Here is a 13,096-nt window from a genome sequence, read left to right on the forward strand (position 1 = left end):
AGGAGAGTGTTACAGCCCAAGAATTTCTTATGACAAATAGGTGAGCACCCTCATTCCAGGGCCAGTAGTAGATGTCCTCTCAACACGCCAACTCTCTCCTGGACATTCCATGATGAAAGCAGGTAGCATCTTCTCTGTCCATCTGCCCACTGTAATCTGTCTCCTTTCCAAGCACCAAAAACAGGACCTACTCTTCATAGGCGCTCAAACGTGTATTGACTTGAAATCAAATGAAAGAAAGTATTGTTGAATAAAAAGCTGATACAAAGCAGAGTAGAACAAGGAAGATCTCTAGAAAGCCACGGGCAAATCCTAAGAATCTAGAACTGACAGCTGGAAGCTTACGTGAGACAGTTACTTTTCCATCTCCTTCTTTAGGGCAACATGGCATTCTTGTGACAAACGTCTATGCCAAATGACAGAATTCCCTGCTCTAAATTAAAATGATATTGTCTGTCAGTGACTGTGCAGTGCACATAGGTGAAGGAGCAGGCTGCCTTCTGAGTGGCCTAAATGCACACAACAAGAAACTAAAATTGGAGCAATTTGCTGTAATTTAAAAAGAAGAATGAGTGAATGAATGCAGGCACTGCAGAAAATTATAGATTTTATTTGAAGGTAAGATTTTACATCTCTAATCAAGGCTTAAAATCTGAATTAGGATAAATTGTGCCATAATTATTTTCTTAGAAGAGAACAAAGAAGTTTTTAAAGCACCTAATATTCCCCCTTTGAAGCTTTCAAAATGAAGACATTCACTTTGTGGCAATGTGCAGCTTCATCTGCCTCTGTCTCATAAAAACCTGAAGTTCATTTAGCCAGATTCAGAGCCTTTGACATGCAAAGCACTGATGAGCATTTAGTCTTCCCAGTACATTTGCTGAATTTGTTTTGGCCCTCCTGAGCTACAAGCCTTCAATTAGGAAAAAAAAAAAATTAGCTTACTGGTGATAATTATTGGCTTGAGTCTAAGAGTTTTTTATCAATTGTGCATGTTTCCAAGACCAGTAAGTGTGTGTATGCCTGTGCGTATATGTGTATGCATGCATATATATGCTTGTGTATATGCATGTGTGAGTGTGTGTGCATATGTCTGTGTGTGTGTGTGTGTGTGTGTGTTGGGCTGGAGGTGGAAGAAGTGAGCAAGAAAAACAAAGCTAAGTAAAAATTGTTGGCTTTGTACTTTGATATGTAAGATTTTCTTTCGACCATTTTGATTATTACTCTCATAAAAGTTTTTTTTATTTATTCACTTTTTTTTCTTAGAGTCAGGGTCTTGCTCTGTCACCTTAAAATAATGTATCATTGGCCGGGCGCAGTGGACAGCACTTTGAGAGACCGAGGTGGGCAGATCACTTGAGGTCAGGCGTTCAAAACCAGCCTGGCCCACATGGTGAAACCCTGTCTCTACTAAAAATACAAAATAGTTAGCTGGGCATGGTGGTGCATGCCTGTAATCTCAGCTACTTGGGAGGCTGAGGCAGGAGAACTGCTTGAACCCAGGAGGCAGAGGTTGCAGTGAGCCGAGATCACGCCACCGCACTCCAGCCTGGCCAACACAGAAAGACTCCATCTCAAAAAAAAAATGTATTATTATGCTTTGGGGAACTAATAAATTTTCCTCTACAGCAATAGAAAATGTTGTCTGTTTCTCTGCATTCAAAATATTTCTCTCTCTCTCTCTCTCTCTCTCTCTCTATATATATATATATATATATATATATATTTTAAAATCTGGGCTACTTCAGCTTATTATGCTGGAAAATTACAGCCATCAGCTATTAAACATATCAATCTGATACTATCTTCTATTACACCCATCTCGCCCAATGTAGGAGATTAGATTTTTCTTATTCTCCTCTTTTAAAACAACCACAGGCAGATATTTATCTTACTCTTACAAACCACCAGGGTAAAAATAACGTGCAGCATCCCATTACAGAATACAACCATTTCTACAATTACACAGTTCACGTTCACACTTTATGTAATTCTCCCTCATGTCACAATTTAACTCTTTTATTTGATCAAGTCATTGGGAAGCAGAAAAGCAGTGGGTTTCAATGCCTTCGTGACTACCTTCCACGTATTTGAATGCAGAAAGATAGAAGAAGCATGGGCTTTGGAATTGGGTCTGAATTCAAGTTCTAGAACAAGCACATATGGCTGAGTGAACATCGCAATGTTCTTAACCCCCTGAGCCACAGTTGCCACACAGTAATGATAATCAGGCCTGACGCTGACACGGTGCTCTGTGCACAGAAACCATGCTAACTGCATATTAACTCAAGAAATGCTCACACTCACAGATGGCACAGGCATGGTTAAGACCCTCACATCACAGATGGGGACAGGGGGCACCAAGAGGCTTGGGAACCTGCCCACAATCACACAGCTTCTGGCTGGTGGAGCTAGATTTGCACCCAGTCTAGCTTCCTAACCAGGTGCTTTAACATCACACTTCCCTGAGGCCACCATTATAAAAAGGAGGCCAGTCACACCTACCACAAAGCAGAATAACAAACAGAAAACGTAAAGCATCAAGAAAATTATTAAACTGAGTGAAATTTCAGTGAGGAAACCCTATTGCTATCTTGTTCTCCAAACTGCATTACTCCTGCTTACAGAATCTTTAAATTTGGAGTAACTCAGAGGTCATCTAGCACAATGCCAAGAAAGCTAACATGGGCAATCACAAATCAGGTCATGGCAATACAAATCTCATCAACTTTTAAATGCTGTGCTGTAAGCTGAAAATCAAAAGAACATACCTGATCAAAGTTGTATCAAGTCTAAGTATTACGATGCCGTTATCTTTCAAAAACATGAAATTGTTCCTCTTCCTAACATCCGTCCACAGTTCCCCATGACTTAAAGGGGAACATTCCAAACAATTAGGATGGCGTTCTAGGTCTTTCATGACTTTGTTCTCTCCATTCTTCTTCCTGAATTCTCATCTCTCATTGTTCCCTGTCCCAGTAAAGGGAACTAAACTTCATCAAGTGTGATTTTGTGTTTTCCATGTGTTAATTCAGCTGACTTGCAGCAAGCCTTTGAGGTGGATATTATTATAACTATTTTTATTAGGAAAGCAATCTTGCCTATGGAAAATTTAGTCAATTGGCGCAGCTCACAGGGATTATTGTAGAAGAAATAAGACTCCCTCCCAGCCAGCCAGCCAGCCTGGTCCTAGAATCTACACTCTGGGCCAATGCACCCTAGGGCTTCCACCCTCAGCTTCCCCCCCGGGCAGTGTGCATTTCCCCAAGCAGGTCACCGGCCCCTGTGACTCTCCACCTGAGCAGTGCTGTCCCTCCTCCAGGAACACCTTTCTCTACCTTGAGGACTCCACTTTAGCTCAATATTGAATTTATTTTCTTTCTCTTGGGAAAACACTTATTTATATTTTTATTTTCTTTCAACAGTTGTTGGGGTACAGGTGGTTTTGGGTTACAGGATAAGTTCTTCTAGTGGCGATTTCTGAGATTTTGGTGCACTTGTCACCTGAGCAGTGTACCCTGTACCCAGTATGTCGTGTTTTATCCATCACCTCCCTCCATCCCGTTTCCCTGAGTCCCCAAAGTCCATCATATCATTCTTATGCTTTTGCACCCTCATGGCTTAGCTCCCACTTATAAGCGAGAACATACGCTGTTAGGTTTTCCATTCCTGAGTTATTTCACTTAGAATAATGGCCTCCAGCTGCATCCAAGCTGCTGTAAAGGCCATTATTTCATTCTGTTTAATGGCTGAGTAGTATTCCATGGCGTGTGTGTATATATATATATATATCCACATTTTCTTTATCTACTTGTTGATTGATGGGCACTTAGGTTGGTTCCATATTTTTGCAATTGTGAATTGTGCTGCTATAAACATGCACGTGCCTGTGTCTCTTTCATATAATGACTTCTTTTCCTTTGTGTGGGTCCTCAGTAATGGGATTGCTGGATCGGATGGTAGATCTACTTTTAGTTCTTTAAGGAATCTCCATACTGGGGAGGACATTTTTAAGCAGTTCATCTAGCAGTCATCATTATTCTTTGCCTTTATTTCTTTTTATTAGATTGTGTGTTTGTGTGTGTGTGCACACGCACGTGCATGGACGCTGCTGTCCTCCACTGCACCCAGATGCCGTGGGGCAGGTGTATTTCAAGTCCTCTCTCTCCTGCCAGCTTCCTCACTTCCCAACAAACAGAAGTAGCCAGGCCTTGCCTTAATCTGTGCTTCTTTAGTGGCTAAAAAGTGAACCCTGCAGAGAAGGTGTTCCATGAATGTTTATGGAATAAATGAATGGACAATACACACACACACACACACACCCCAGGATACACTTAGATATTTACAATAAATGCAAATTAATTGGAACTAGGTAACTAATATTTCTGGTTAGAAAAGAATAAATTATGAATTTCAGGCTTCTCTTGGTTCTATTTTTTTTCTCATAGATTTTCATTTCCATACCTTTTTGTCTGTGTTCACTTTCTTACTGTGGCTACTATTCACCTCATAGCCCAAATCACTATCCGAACTGAAATACTTACACAATTTATTGACGTGAATGTTCAAAAATACACTGAACTTCCCTCAAAGGACTGGTTATTATTGGGGCATGAATATAAACACACAATAAACATTATAAAGTATTCCTAAAGTGAGAATATTTGTTTGCTTTTGACTTATGGAATGAACACAGTTAAGGCATTCTGAGGCCCCCTCCAAATTTCCCCACACCGTGGAGGAAACTGATTCTACTGGCTCCAGGAAGAATCTAAGTCAGCCCCCACTCCCCAGCTTACAGATGCTGTGTATGATGCTTGATGGATTTGGACATGTAATCGTCAGGGAACAGCTACACAAACAGGAAACATCTGCTGAGCATTTTCTTTGTTAATGGCACTATTTACAATGAATGCTCTTCACAAATAAATTGGGACCAGATCAGGTGGCCGGTCTCAGCTTCGAGGCATATACCCAATTCCACATCACTTCCATGCATTTTGAAAGAGAGTTTAAGCCATTCCACTTTATTCACTAAATAATCAAATTTTGATTATGGAGAAAAATACACACAGATAGACATGCATACATATATCCAGACACACTGCATGCATACATATATATATGCATATGTATCACATGCATGCAAACACAGGTGGGTGTGTATGTCAGCTTTCCAAAAGTTACTCTTTCTTAAATAGAGCTAATGCTTTAAAACAAGGAGAAATTGAATTTGTCTTATAATATAAAATAATTTTAACTTATATAATATTTCTGTCTTTCTATCTGAGAACTTCATAGAAAAGTGACTTAAAATTCTCTGTAATTCCAGCAGTCGCAGAGAGCACAGACATAAGTCCCCAAATAAATAGTTGTAGAATTCAAATACTTTTATTTATTCTACTATATAATTACTCCAATTCACATAGAATAAAGTACTCTAAAAATCAGATACAACACAAGCCTAGATTGTGCCACTGCACCCCAGCCAGGGTGACAGAGCAAGACTTCGTCTCAAAAAAAGAAAAAAAAAACACTGTCAATATTTTGCAACACTTCCTTTTCATGATTTTCTTCTGCAAACTCATTAGTCATCATCAGCATACAATTCTGATTGCTATCATTTTACAGTGTAACATTGTATTGCTATTCACACCTTTGTATCACTACAAATTTCACATAATAGATTTTAATGTTCCAAATGGATATTTCATGATTTACTGAATCATTTCAAATATTCCCTATGATAAATAAATCTTAGATAAAGCTCTTTGTGTGATGTGCAAATAATACTGTAAGAACTATGAGCTGAAAGGATGGGAAGTGGCGTTAGATTTTGATGGTGGTTGATCTGAGAGTGGCAAGATGTAGGGGGTGACAAGGTGTACATACAAATAAACAATGGTCACTGGAGAAGAGGAGGTTGGAGGATGAAGGGACTGGGATGTTAACTGTCATCCACACAGCTCACGAAACCACCTGGAAACATGACAGGAGTCCAGCCAGAAACACATGCTGTTGGCTATGCACTGCAGTGTCCAAAGAGAAAGGAAAGATTTCACAAGGAAATCAGAGCTAATCAGTGAGAAAGGGAGACAGTCAGAGATTGGGGAACACCTGCATGACTGGTGTCACCCAAAGAACACTAGCTTCAAGGGAGGAAGAGTTTTTCAAGTAGGAAGAAAAAGTGATTAAAAGGCAGAGTGGGAAGCAAGCAGGACTTTTGCATCAATTCTAGACACTAACAAACATGGGATTCAAAGAGAAACATTAACCTGCTCTTGAGAGACGTCTGGAGAGATGGCCATAATGGGCTGGACACCAGAGCTCAGCGCACACTTCCTTCCTCACTGTACCCCAGAGCCTACCCAAATCCTATCATATCTGTTACTCAATGCTTGGGCAATGAATAGGTTTTCATATCAATGCGCCTCATTCACAAGAGCCCTTGTTTCATTAGTTTTTCACTGTTGCCTCTTTAAAGTGAAACAACTCCCTAACTGAGAGTTACGGCTTCCTGAACATTCATCGTCTATCCTGTAAGGCACTTTTTTTTTCAGAGCTTTAGACTCCGCGTTGGTCGTATCCTTTTTGCATAATATTTCTCCTGTGTTTTCCAGACAAGATGATATAAGATCATATACACACTGCATATTCAAATGTGGCTTTCATAAAAATTCACTTGGTAATTGCAGCTGCGCTTTATGAGGCTATGATGAAAAGACATAAAATGTAGCTGTGAAAAATTGTGTTCACAAACCTGAGAAAATTTGGCTGTGAATACCTACTCTGTGAATTACAGCAACATATTATGACATCAACAACAACTCTGGAATCAGAAACATCCTTGGATGTTGAAAGGAAATGTGTGCACGCACACACACACACACACGCACACACACATACACACACAACACCCCTCCCCCACCCACCACCAGCACCAACAACAACTTGGAGTGAAATATCCCAAGGATGAAAAATTCCCATACTCTTATTAATTTGATTATTTTTGCTTTTTACTGTCTACTTAAAGCATTCATTTATTTGACATTTTAATATTTTTCACCTCGGTTTTATGAATGAGATTTAATATTTGGAGTAGGTTAATATCTAACCCCAAAATTCATGTCCACCAGAACCTCAGAATGTAATCTTATTTGGAAACAGAGTCTTTGCAGATCTAATTAGTTGAGATGAGGTCATACTGGATTAGGTTGAGCCTCAACGCCAATGACTGGTGCCCTTCAAGAAAGCCATATAGAGACAGACACACAAAAAGAGAAGAACACTATGTAACTACTGAGGCAGAAATTGGAGCAATGTACCTACTAGCCCAAGCACAGCAAGGGTTATTAAACCACCAGAAGGTGGACAAAGCCAGATGGATTCTTCTCTAGGGCCTTCAGTGGGAGCAGAGTCTCATCAACACTTGAATTCCAAACTGTGGAGGAATAAACTTTTGTTGTTTTCAGCCTCCCAGTTTGTGGTCATCTGTTATTGCAACCCCAGGAAACTCACAGAATTCTTATTCATTTAAAAAAAACCAGTGCAGGGCAAGCAGGTTTAATTTTGATATGTTTTGTTTTTAGTTTGGAGAAGCCAAGCTTAATCAACAATTTTAAATACAAATATTTCAGTTTACAGAACTCAGAACACTAGGAATTACATTTCACACTGGAAAAGCCTCCAGCATGTCTATTTTACCCCATCATTCACAAAGAAATCAGAGCTAATTTTCTAACACATAAACGATGTCCCTTCCCTTTCTAAATTACTTTACTGGCTCTCTGTAGAATTCAAAATAAGATCCACACTTCTTGCCTCAAAAATAAGCTAACTCTGTGGCCCTGAACTGTCTCTTTAGCCTCATCACTCATCATGCTGCCTGATCGTGAGTGCACACGCAGATGCCCCACACACTCATACTTGTACGAACACACACACACCTGCCTTCTGAACACTGCCACTTTCAGAAAAGGCTGTGCATGTATACACATGGGCAATGAATAGGTTTTCATATCAACGCGCCTCATTCACAAGAGCCCTTGTTTAATTAATTTTTCACTGTTGCATTAATTTTCACTGTTTCATTAATTTTTCATTTTTCAGAAAAGGCTGTGCATGTACACACCTCCAGTTCTATTACCAGGCACAACAAAGCCTCCACCAGATCCCACGCCCCTGTATCCCCAGGGCTCAGGGTCATAGTCACCTCTGCAGGGAAGGGTTCCCCAGCCCACCTGCATCCCAGGCCTGGAAGATTTGCTCTGTTTCCTCACCCCTGCCCTGCTGAGAGGTCTCTGTGAACTTACACTTCCATCAAAGGCAGGTCAGAACAACTGATAAGAGCAGAGAATTGGAATCATTCTGGTGATTAAAAGCCAGTTCCATCATTTGCTAGCTGTTTTTAAACCTCTCAACTCATTTTTTCTATTGAAAAAATGGGAACCATAATAACTTCATATTGCTGAGATTGCAAGTATTAACTTAGATAATGTATTCGTTCTGATTTATGGAATCGATGGACCTAGTATGATGTACCTAGTACTTACTAAGCACTATAGTGAACATTCAGTTAACACTAGGAAAAAATAGGCCACTTTTGTTCTCCTCAGACATAGAAAAAGTGCCCTGATGCCTTCTTGGTGTCTAAGAAATCCATGCACACTTTCAGGGTTTAATCAAGACTTTCTCATTACAAGTTCTTCTAGTCTATTCCAGGCACCTGTTCTAAATCAGTAAACTGCATGCCTCAATAGTGGTATATTCATTATTAAGAGAATTATGAGTTCTTATAACTGTTTTCTTAGGTTAAACTTCTGATTTCTGTGTTAGGGAAAGATCTGTTTTTTTTTTGGCAACCTTATTTCTAAACTTTGTGTTGAAGCAGAATTCTTGGAAGGGAGGGTGCACTCTTACCAGACCTAACACTGTCCCGTGAATTAAAAAGATTACAACCCCCCTAGGCTGGCAGATGCAGAGGCCCAAGCTGGAAGCACTGGGTACAGTTGCGAATGATGAACCGACAGGGCAAGTGGCAGGGCTGGTCGCGATCCTTGTAGCCGTTATTGTTGTCTCAGTTCTCAGCACACTGCACTGTAATTGTTGGTCTACCTCCCACCCTTTGCTAGACTGGAAGCTCCTGGAGGGCAGGGTGATTTTCATCTTGGAATCTTGAATTATCCAACAGATAAATGATGCCTGTGGAATAAGTAAATAAATAAATGCAGAGAAGAGTATTTCTTCAATATAACATGCAGTTACAAATCCTATTTTGACACAGTGAAAGTGATGGTGAGAATCTGTTTTCCAATTTTCACCTACACTCATCCAACAAATACTGAGACGACCTCTATAAAGGGCAATGTGCTACACTCTAGACATGAACCTCAAACAGAACAGTTCAATTTACTGAGGGTTAACTGTGTTTCAAGCACTATTTCAAACATATGTGTATTCACTTGTTGTAGCCACGCAATCCTAGGAGATAGGTCTTATTATCATTTTCATTTTACGACTGAGAAAAATAAAACACAGAGAGGTTAAGTAATTTATTTAAGGAAATTGATACAGTAAGTGGCAGAGCAAATATTGAAGGCCAAGACATCTGCCTTCGGGCAGATGCTTTAACCAAATACTGTCCTCTCAAAGCTTGCAAAATATTGCGTTAAGTGTTTTTTAAGTGCAAAAAGTATGTATTTAAATAACTCTAGTACATTATAGAACGTGCTGAATTTTAATACAGAAATGCAAATTTCTATGTGACTCTAAATGAGGGAACACAGTTTCAGTTTTAGGATCCATAGAAAGAACACAAAAGAGGTAGCAATCTGATGAGAATTTGACAGAAATAGATGCATAGGGGAGAGAATAAAACAATCAGAGCCACATCCAAGGATCACTGCATGTGTTTGGCGATCATCACTTAGGCTGTGTTGCAAAGGTGTCTGTGAAGCTTGGTTAGGGGCCTGCTCTCACATTTAGAAAGTGTGAACTTGAGCAAGACAGAACTTGAGCAAGTGTTGTTGGGTGTCTACAAGTGGAGCAGGTGTTCACTAAATGCTAGCCTTGTTATGAATACCGTGCTATTAATTGAATCTAGATTTCACTAGGGTAACTTTATGTCATCAGGTACAGCTTATTAGAGCAGATTCACACTGGGAACCCAGGAAAATGGTTGGGGACAGAACAGCAGAGGGCACGCCCACTGGTCAATTGTGAAATATTGAAGGTAATGAGATGACATATTAGGGAGACGTTTGGAGCAAGAATGAGCAAATTTAGCACTGTTTGTTTGTTTATTTATTTGAGACAAGCCTTCTCCCTGTCATTCAGGCTGGAGGGTAGTGGTGCGTTCACGGCTCACTGCAGCCTTGACCTCCTGGGCTCAGGTGATCCTCCCACATTAGTCACCCAACTAGCTGGGACTACAGGCACATGCCACCATGTCCACCCCATTTTTTTCATTTTTTGTAGAGATGGGGGTTTCACCATATTGCCCAGGCTGGCCTCGAGCTCCTGGACTCAAGCGATCTGCCCGCCTCAGCCTCCAAGTTATAATAACCGCTTAGATGGGGTGAATAAAAGTGAGGAATGAGCATAATACAGAGCTTTTAAGTCTAAGTGACAGACAGGAAAGTTGTGCTTCTGTTTGGCAGGAAGGCAGTGACTTGGGTTGATGCTGGAATAGAATAAGGGTTCTGATGGGCATCGTGGGTGCAAGCAGTGGAGGAAGGGAGTACATCTGAGGAGCTCTGGGAGTGAAATCACAGATGAGAAAAAACAAAGAGAAAATACAAAATTGGGGGATGGATTGTGATATGATCAAGATATAGAAAGAAGGAAATAAAAAGGATGAATTATGATACGATCAAGATATAAAAAGATAGATCAAGATATAGAAAGAAGGTAATAAAAAGGTAATGCACAAATGTGTATTGGTCTTGGGAGTTGGAAGGAATAAAATGGAGGCCCATGAATAAAGGCAGACTTGACTGAGTGTTAAAGCAGGCAACTGTCCTGATCTAACTAGACTTGTGGGATTGCATAGCAACAAAATAGTTTCTTCAATAATTTCTAATGATAAAGTGCACCTTCAACAACTAAATATGAGTTGATTCTTCCCTTTCATAATTTGTCAGTTTCACACAGCATGGCTTTGCTTTGTTACACAAAAACCAAACACACCTCCTTTCCAGATCTCTTTTGGTAGATCTATTATTTTCCTTGTATGCTATGACAATGGCTTTTCTACAATATATCAAAATCAGTCTCACCACTGAAATATACACATTTTCAATTTGTGGTCTTCATTCTTACAGTATTTATACTTCTAATTTTGATTTAAGAAATAATCTGCTTTTTATTTAAATTTTGTTCCTATATGTTATCTTTAAATTTTATTTTTACATTAAAAAATAAAAATCACAAATTTATTTCTTGTATTTACCTCTCCCACCCAAGGACTCGAACTCACACAACTTCTTGACAATCATTCATCTTTTATGTGACTACATGCTTCACTCTGCATGTATTCAGATAGAGGTGAAAACCTCTGCCAGTTATTGATTTAGTTAACAATTATTTATTATGTGCATACTAAATTCTAAGGAAGGAAAAAGCAAACCCAATCCCTAAGTTTATGCCATTTATTTTATCCAAGCTGTTGGAGTTTACTTTACACCTCACCCTTCTCAGCCTAACCTACATTCACACCAAACTACTCACTCCATGCACTTTGCACATGCTGTTCCCACCTTCTAAGCATCCTTCCATGTACTCTATGCTAGCAAAGCTGTTGCCTTTTTTGAACCCAGTTTCTGGGCAGCACCTGGCTGTGAAGACTTCCTTTATTTTCTAAGATACCTTCTCATGCTTCAGCATTTCGTCCCCCTCTATTGTTCTAGGTATCACAGAGAGTGATATACAGTCATAGTCACAAGTTCCTTCTTTACTTAGGCTCTGAACTCCTCAAGGAAATAATGTTTTACACTGTTGCTGGTAACTTCTTCCAGGATTAGAACAGTGCTTAGCACATGAAAGACCCTCAAATATGATTTCTAAAGAAATAAATGAGAAAAGTTCTAAGGCCAATTGATCAAGTTAATAAAGAGAATATACTAGCATATAATTAAAAGTGCTTTTCTATTCAGCTGAATGTGTTTGAATATATTGGTCCACCTGAGATAGTAAACACAATTTTAATATGTATTTGAAGAATAACCAGCCACCTTTGGACATTAAAATGTGAAAATGATTAGCCCTTTGAAAGACAATTTAATTACCAGTTCCAAAAAAAATGAACATAGACTCAACACCGCTAATTGAATACATTTTGATAGACCGTTCAATCATACGTTTATTAAGATTACAGCAAAGGCTACATATTTAAATTAAAAAACACTAAAGAGTTTTTTGTTTATTAATATTTGTGGCTTTTCTACTATGTACCAGGCACTTTTCAAGCCGTAGGGCACTAGTGAACGGAAGAGATAAAGTACCTGACTTTACAGAGCTTGCATGCTACTTCCTGGAAGATGGACAAGAGACAAGTAAGTTTCTAGAAAATAAAGAGCGGGAATGTAGAGTACGGCCGTGTCAGTGGAGTGTTACTCTATGAAGGAGGATAAGAAAAGGGGTCTCAAATAATGCAGCAGTTTAAAGTCATCTGAAAAGAAGCAAGCAAGATGTGCAGGAGAGGATCGTTTTAGGCAGAGGGGACAACAAATGAAAAGTCCTCAGCTGGGAGTGAGCTTGAGATCTGTAAGGACCTGCATAAAAGCGCGTCTGAGGCTGAAGTAGAGCAGGACAATAACAAAGTGAAAGAGGAGAGGCGAGGAGAGGCGAGAAGGGGAGGAGCACGTGTTTCCGGTGGGCGCATAGAATGGAGACTTGCGGGCCCTGTCAGGCCTTTTGCTTTTACTGTGAGTGAAGCCATAGGACGACCCTGCACATAGCTGACGTGATCCAATATATGTCTTTTGCCCCCCGAGACGGAGTCTCGCTCTGTCCCCCAGGCTGGAGTGCAGTGGCACGATCTTGGCTCCCTGCAACGTCTGCCTTCTGGGTTTAAGCCATTCTCCTGCCTCAGCCTCCA

The sequence above is a fragment of the Nomascus leucogenys genome, chromosome 19 (genome assembly GCF_006542625.1).
Source record: "Nomascus leucogenys isolate Asia chromosome 19, Asia_NLE_v1, whole genome shotgun sequence".
Classification (NCBI taxonomy): domain Eukaryota; kingdom Metazoa; phylum Chordata; class Mammalia; order Primates; family Hylobatidae; genus Nomascus; species Nomascus leucogenys.